Consider the following 9,052-nt stretch of genomic DNA (forward strand, 5'->3'; position numbering starts at 1 on the left):
AGGCTGGAGAGCCCACTATAGCAGGAAGGAACCGAGGTGGGAATTTAACACTCTGAGCTTCTAGCTCCTAAACTCTAAATAGGACTAATACTCGCTCTTCCTGTCTCCCAGGATATTATGTGAATCAATGAGATAATGGATATACAAGTTCTTTGAAAACTTTAAAGATACACTCTGGGAAGACCATCTTATTATCTTGCTTCCGTTGTGTATGAGCTATGTGATTACTGCAGAATTTCAACAAAGGGAAAGCCTGGGGGACGGCAATCTCAGTGCCGGCCGGGGATGGCCTTGAAGCTGCACTTGAATAACAAGCGAATTAATGTTGTTTAGATTGTAGGCTTATGTCATGGGGCTTTAGGGGGCAGAGGAGACGAAGGGAAACTAACATCCTTGGCACTCCTACTCTATGTGAGCTTAAGCAAATCAGTTGAGTTCTCTGTACCTCCGTTTCCTCACTTGAAAAATGCGTTGATATTTAAAAACCATAATGACTCTATAAAAGAGCTTTTGAAAGAAAAAAATGAGATAACAAACTGGGAAAACTGTGAAGAAAGGGTTGGGTTATACTGAAGTCAGCAGTCCTTACTCTAGATTTGGCATCTCTGGTTGATGACGTTCTTTCCACACACCACCTTCTGCGTGCTCTTTGCATATGTGTTTGTTAGTCAGTTAGTTAGCATTGATGTAAACCAGAAGCTAAGTAGACCCTATCCAGTGCTCAGGGGTCTCTAGAAGAGCCACTCACCTGCCCCCTGCTACTTCTCCAACTGCTCTGGGTGGACCACAAAAGTCCAAAATGCTCAGAACCTTGGGGCTGATGATAAATGCGGGTTATTGGATCTCATTGTAGAACAGGGACCCCAAATTCAAGGACCTGAACCAAACAGATAGGGCAGAGATCCACCATCAGCTGAACTGGAAAGGGAAGAAACAAGGGTTGTCACTGGCTATAAAATGACTCGTATGCCACATATATGCCTCTAACACCATAGGGGTGACCCATGGGATCAGATCTCCACGGAGGTTTGAAGCACACAGACAACAAAAGAAAGAAGATAATAAATCTGCACCAGAGGGTGTGCAGAAGCTATAAGGGAGTCCCACATGTGTAGACTAGCTGGACAAGTGCCAGTGGAGGATGAGGGGCCAACCAAGGAAGATTACAGGCCAGCTAGACTCTTTGCCACGGTCTCTGGCTCTGAACTACTCTGGAATAGGGTGAAATGAAATTTTAAGAGCTCCAGATTTATCAAGGACACAATGAGGCCTTCTTCTGCTAGAGTGGGCCAGATACTGCCACCCACCTACCTGCCTTTTATCTTCAGGCAAGGATAATCTACAATGATAACAACAGGCACTACTGAGTAGCAACTCTGGGCCAGGTTATGTGCAATACAGATGTGAGATATCCAGCCTCAATCTCTAAGGAGCTCACAGTCCCACAGAGGCTGTGTCTAAGGGTCACTTTTATCCTGAATGTAACTACGCCCAATTGCCTTCCTTCCAAAGAACTTCCTCCAGAGCATTTGATGATTATCTACAGGCTAAGCAATCTTTTTCCCCAAAAAGGAAATACGTCATCATTTCACTATAAAGCAAAAAAAACATAAGAGGTGGTAATTACCCACTGTATTTGATTGTAGGAGGCGCCTGACCCAAAGTTCACAGGGCCCAAGGACCCTGTAGATGACTGGTCTTTTAACATATCCTAAACACACAGGATCATTTCCCTTGATTTCGTATGACTTGGGTCCAGCCTTAATGTTCCAGGTGCGGACATCTTGTTTTCCCAACTAAACGGTAAATCTCCTTGATGACCATGTCTTGTAGCTTACAGCATCCTACAGAACCTAGCATGATGTAGCTCAGTGTAAAACATCATAGACCTGGATTTGAATCCCACATAAGCCTCTTCCTGGAGGTGCTACCTTGGTCAAGTCAATCCCTCTGAGCCAGTTTTCTCATCTCTAAAGTTAGGAAAATGATACTACCTGACAAGGATGTGGTTAGAGATCAATGAAGTAACAAAGAGGAAGGGCTCACTCATCTAACAGTGACACGAGATAGTCATGGTATAACACTTTGTGCTGCTCTAGGCAGGGAAGATGTTGAACAGTGTGATATTCATGTCTCTGCTCCATGGAAAAACTCCTCTTCAGCTCTGACCCAATTTGACCCAGTCTGACAGAGACTCTTACTCCCCAAAAGCGCAAACAGAAAAGCCGCCTTCTGCCCTAACAGGCGAGGGTGATCAAAAGCAGCTAGAAAGACCACCATGCCAGCAGGCCAAGGATGTTCAGCAGGAAAGAACAACCCACGGACCAAGGAAACTGAGGCAAATGCCAAACCTCTGCCCTGAAACCCAGGCCCCACTGGCTCCTGTCCTCCTCCTCTCCTCTCGTCTTCCAGAACATTTTATTTCTCTTCTGTCAGGAATACTCTACCTTTACAACGTAAACCAGCCCAGCCTCTCTGGTTTCCTCAGTTGGGTCACTCTATCTGCTGTCCCAGTTTTACACCACAGCAGTCCAAAAGTGAGCAACTAAAGGCAGAGTTCTCCTCTGTGAGTAAGGTAATAACGGAGGCTTTGAAAGATCGTATTCCTTTTATTTTCCTCTTGACTGAGGAATCAAATAGCCCAGCCCAGAAAGCAGGACACATAGAGGAGGGCCGGCAGAACCAACACTCTGACAAGGGAAGAGGAACACAGACTGGAGTGAAAAGCTGAGGGCCTTCACCACCCCTCTGAGAAGGGATTTGAAATCTCTACTTGTTCTTATAATTTTTGTATGTCCTTATGATGAAGTGTAAGGAATTGTATGTAGTTTTCATTCCACTATGAGGCGCAGACTTCTCCAAATGATGTTTTTCAGCCTTAACAGCATCCAGAGACAAAATCTGGCCTGGTATTTTTGCAGGTATTCTTTGTGACACATTTTTATCATGAAGTAATTCAAATTTATACGTGAGAAGGAACATGATACAATGATAACTTTATACCCTCTACCCAGCCTTATCAAATATTAACCTTTGGCCACTGTTATGGACTGAATATCTGTGTCTCCCCAAAATTCCCATGTTAAATCCTAATGCCCACTGTGATGGTATTAGGAGGTAGGGCCTTTGGGAGTTAATTTGGTCAAGAGGATGGAGCCCTTATGAATGAGTGAGATTAGTGCCCTTATAAAGGGACTCCAGAGAACTCTCTTGCCCGCCTTCCACCATTTGAGGACACAATGAGGATTTCGCAATCTACAACAGGAGAGGGCCCTTGCCAGAACCTGACCACAGTGGCTCTCTGATCTCAGACTTCCGGCCTCCAGAACTGTGAGACATAAATTTCTGTTGTTTATAAGCCACCCAGTCAATGGTATTCTGCTATAGCAGCCTGAACTCAGGCAGCAATATTTACTTAAGATCTGTTTTTGTAAAAATACAATAGATAGATAGATATATAGATGGATAGATAGATGGATAGATAGATAGATAGATAGATAGATAGATAGATAGATAGATAGATAGATAGGTGATAGATAGATAAACAGAAGATAGATAGATAGATAGATAGATAGATAGATAGATAGATAGATAGAAAGAAAGAAAGATAGATAGAGATAGACAGATGATGCAATGCAGATGCAGTGGGGGTCCTCTGTTTATCCATTTTCAATCCCATCCTCACTTGCTCCTCAGAATTAACCAATATCATAAATTCAGTATTATCCTGCTCATGCATGATTTATACCATTTGTTATCCATAAACATTATATTGTCTTTAAAATGTATATAGATGGTATCAAACTCCATATATCACTTTGTAATTTGCTTTTCTCGTAGAACATGGTTTTTAATATATTTTTTATGTTATGCTTGCATCTCTAGTTCATTCATTTTAATTTCTATGTATATTCTGTTGTATAAAAAAAACACAATTTACTGATTCCTTCTCTTGCTGATGAGCAATTAAATCATTTCTAATTTTTTGCTATTCCTAACAATGAACATTCTTGTACGCATCTTATTGTGCACATCTGCAAAAGTCTCTAGGGGAGTGGTCCTCCAAGTGTGGTCCCACCAGCAGCAACAGCATCACCCAGGAACATGTTAGAATGCAAATCCCCAGCTTCTCTCCCAGACCTACTGGACTAGAGACTCTAGAAGTGGGGCCCAGAAATGTGTGCTTTAATGAGCCCTCCAGATGGTTCTGAGACAAGCTGAAGTTTGAGAACTGCTGCTCTAGGCTGTATACCTAGATGAGCATCTCCCACATCACTAAATAATGCCAGATTGCTCTCTAACGGGGTTGCCCCAACTGTATTCCCACCAGCAGTGTTTGGGCGTTACCATATTTCTCATACAAAAACAATACTAGGTAATGCAGCCTCTTGCAGTTTTGACCAACCGAGGATTAGGCATCATGTCAAATGCATATTGACCACATGGAATTCCTCTCCTGTGATTGCCTTCTTTCATTTTTCTGTCGAGTAGTTTATCTTTTTTAATAATTTGTAGAAATTCTGTGTATCTTCTAAACACACCTACTTTGTTATATGGTCAATGTTTTCTCAGTGTTTTAACATTGTTTATGCCCCATCTTTAAGTTTTATGTAGTGAAATACACCTATCCTTCCCTGTATAGTTTGTGCTTTTGTACCTTAGCTAAAATGTATTCTAAAAATATTTGGGTTTTGCTTTTTACACTTAGGTCTGTAATGCAACTGGACTTGATCTTTGTGTATGCTGTAAGAAGAAATCTAATTTTAGTTTTTTTCCCATTGATAACATCCTTCCCCATTAATTAATAATGTCACTTCTGTCATATATCCAGGGGGATATTCAAAGTATTGAACAATCTCATGGGTGTCAACCAAGCTTTTTTCCGTAATATTTTTTCTTTGTATATTTTCCCTTAATTTCTTGATAAATCTTGCTGGAGGTTTACTATTTCATTATTTTCCTTTTTTTCTTCTTTTCAAAGAACAAGCTTTTGATTTTGTGCCCTCTCTAATTTTCTATTTCATTAATTTCTTCTCATATTAATTATTTCCCTCCTTCTACATTCATAGGTTACTTTGCTGTTCTTTTTATCTATATTTTTAGTTGAATGCAACTCATTTATTTTCATTTTTCTTGTTTATAATAAATGCAATTAAGGTCTATATTTTCTTCTAGACAACATTTTAGCCACATCAGGCAATTTTTTATTTTAGTACATTTATTATTGTTCAGCTATAAATATTTTATTATTATGGTATTCATTTCATCTTTATTCAGTTATTTGGAGTTGGCTTCCTAAGTTTCTCGGTAATTGGAAAGAGGGAGAGAGTAGGGGTATTAAACTACTTTTTATTATTTAAATTATTTATAATTTAATTGTGTGGTAAGATATTGTGGTCAGTATGATATCAATTATTTGAAAGTTGTTTAGATTTCCTTTTTGACTTCATGATCAAACTTTACAAAGATTCTATCTACATTTGAAAAGAATATAGATGCACTTGGGTGCAAAGTTTTTAGATACATATTAGATGTCACTTGCTAATTTTATTATTCAAAGCTGCTATATCCTTCCTAATTTTTGTCTACCTGATTTATGAGTTGTGTCAACCCCCTACTGTGGTTTTCTGACTTTTTCCTTGTAATTCTTCAATGTTTGCTTTGTTTATTATAATGTTTAATATATGAAATTGTATTCATAGCATGCAATTACATAATTTTTATATCTTCTTGGTATGTGGTGACATTTATTATTTTGTGGTTTCTCTCCTTATTCCTTAATGGTTTTTACCTTAAAGTTTATTTTGTATTATGTTAATTTTGTTACACTAACTTTTTGTTAGTATTTATGTTCCACATCTTTTTTCATTCTTTTATTTTCAGCCTGTGAGTGTGTGTATGTGTGTGTGTGTGTGTGCACGCACGCATGTGTGTGTGTTTTCACCCTGTGTCTTGCAGGAATCGTAGACCTGCATTTTGTTATCTGTCTGACTGCTTCTGTCTTTTAATAGACGAACTTAACCCATTTCCATTTTTTGTAACTTAGTAGTTTAGACTTCATTATATTATCATGTTGTTTTCTGTTTACTGTCTTTTGCATTTTTGTCTTCTTTTCTATTTTCTCTTTTTGGATAATGTTTATTCTTTTCTGATTCGGAAGCTATAAGTCTTATTTTAATGGCTACTCAATGTTTTAACCTACATACTTAACTATAAATTTTCTGACAAAGATTACAACTATTTATTCCTCCTAACTTCAATAAATCTTTAATGGGCTTTAACTACCTCCCACCTTGAGTACTTCTCCACCTTGTTATTATTGTTTTATAAAACAAAAATATAATTTTTAGACTCTAACCATTAAGTAAAACTTTCAACATGTTTTGTCAATCTCTGTGCTCACTAGAACAACTCATTTGGTTTCAGCATGGGTGGGATGAAGAGCTGTTCAGAGGATGCCTGCTTCTTACATTCCACATTTTCCTTCTGGTTTCACTTTTCTATTTCTGAAGCAAATTTTAATAGTCTTTTAGTGAGAATCCGTGTGTAGTACTGTGTTTAGTGTTTGTATGTCTAAAGATGTTTTTATTTAACCCTCCCTCTTGAATAAATTTTAGCTAGTTGACAAACTCTATGTTGACAGTTTTTGCCTTCAGCACTTTAAAGTTATTATTCCATTATCTTCCGTCTATTATTATGGATAAGCAGTTTGCGGTTAGTCTGTCATTTCTCTGTATATAGCTCTTCTTGCGGTTTTTATCTCTACTCTCTGTACCACATTCTGAGTGAGTTCCTATAGTCTATCTTCCAATTCTCTAATTCTTTCTTTTCCTGTGTCTGGTCCAGAGTTCATCTCATTCATTATGCTTTTTTAATATGTGTTTTTTTGAACAAGTAATACATTCACGTGTTTCAAATCCAAAGGTTACACAAGAGTGAACAATGAGAAGTTACCCTCCTACTTCTGCCTCCTTCCTACCACCCAGTTCTCCTTCTCAGAGGCAACCAATGTTTTTTCCATTACTTTATTCTTTCTGAGATACTCTATGCATATATATGGAAATGCATGCACATACACACAAATACACATATATGTAAGGAGAGAGTCTTTTTTCTCTCTTTTATACACAAATATTGGCATACTATTCATATTTTTCTTTATTTTGCTTTTGTTCACTTCAGAAAATACTGTGAGAATTGTTTCATGACAGTACATACTAAGCTTCATCATCTGCTAACGGGCTTCATAGTATTTCATTGTATGGATGAACATGACTAATTCACAAGTCCCCTGTAAAGGTTGTTTCCAGCATCTTGCTATTAAAATAATTCTGTAAAATTGATACATTTTACCCTTTAAGCTTACACAATGTTATAGGTCTATTATACCTCAAAAAGCTGGAAAAAATAAATAGTAAATAAAATAAAATAAGGTGAAATAAAATGATTCTGTATTAAATAACCTATGTACATCATTTTGAACATGTGATGTTTTGTCTGTAGTATATATTCCTACAGGTTAAAGTACTCCTTCTAGATATGTGCATTTACAATTCTGTGCATTTGAATTAAATTTTAGGAAATGTTTTATTTTTATTTTATTCAATTTTTGAATAGGTAATACATACATATAGTACAAAGTTCAAAAGGAGCATTGCATACATATGTAGGCAAAGAATAGGAAGATTTCTCTTATTCAGGTCAATTAATATTTTCTTCTGTGTTGAAGTCTGTGAAGATCAGAAGGCTCTTGCCATGCTATTGATAAAAAGACACTTTGGTGTAATCATTCCTATTAGAGCATACTTCTTCATTGTCTTAACATTCAGTAATAGCCATAAAGACTCATCATTGTGGATATTATCAGTAAAAGTGAAGGTTCCTTTGGTTTTCACAACGCCTATCAGTGGAGACAGGCATTGTACTTGGTCACAAATGTTCAAACCTGCTCCAATTGAGATTGCCTTTCTCACTATGCCTGATACACAGTAATCCCCCTCATATCTACCCTTGGATCCCCCATCACCATCAATTTAGAGGTTGCCTTCGGCACTTCTCTGGGTTGGATCTCATGTTTCCTTTATCCCATTTAGTTCCTTTTCTTGGTTTACTCCTTTTTTTTTTTTTTTTTTTTTTGAGTTTCTGAAAACTCACAGTCTATGGATAGATTGAATGGATGTAGAATTCTAGATTCTTTCCCTTTAGAATTTATAAGGCATTGCTCCATTGTCTTCTGTGTTCCTCTTGAGATACTGAAGCCATTATGATTCCTGGTCCTTTGACTATGTGGGGGTTTTTTTCTCTGAAAGCTGTTAGATGTTCTCTTTCTCCCCAGGTTCTGAAAGTTCACAAGGGTATGCCTTGGTGTGGATCTATTACCCATTCTATTTGGCATTTGGTGAGCCCTTTCAATATCCAAATCCATGTCCTTTACACTGGGAAATTTTCCTGAATTATTTTATTAATTTTTTTTCCCATCCATTTTTTCTGTTCTCTTCCTCTAGCACTCATATTATTCATATGTTAAATTTCCTGGACTATTTCTCCATTTTTTTTTTATCTTTTCTCTCTTATTTCTCTCTATATATATCTTTATCCTAATTCTAGGCAAATTCCTTAACTTCATCTTCCAGCACTTTCCAGTTTTTTCTCATTTCTGCCATCATGTTTTTAATTTCCACATGTTCTTTTAAAAAATTTTCTCTGAATCTCTTAAACATTCTGTTTCATAGATACAAAATCTTTTTATCTCTCTAAAAATATTCGTGTTTGCATTTGGTTTGTTTATTTTCTTCCCTATTCCCCGTATAGTCTCTGCTTCCTCCAAGTTGCTTTGTACTATCTGTTCATTGTGTTTTCTATGTTCCACATTAGAGACTTTCCTCACATGTCTGATAATCTTAGATTACCTCTTCAGGATTAAGAGTAAATGAGATTGTGGCCGGCCCTGTGGCTTAGCGGTTAAGTGCACACACTCCACTGCTGGCGGCCGGTTCGGATCCCCGCCACGCACCGACGCACCACTTGTCCAGCCATGCTGAGGCGGCGTCCC

Source organism: Diceros bicornis, chromosome 31 (assembly GCF_020826845.1).
Source record: "Diceros bicornis minor isolate mBicDic1 chromosome 31, mDicBic1.mat.cur, whole genome shotgun sequence".
Taxonomy (NCBI): domain Eukaryota; kingdom Metazoa; phylum Chordata; class Mammalia; order Perissodactyla; family Rhinocerotidae; genus Diceros; species Diceros bicornis.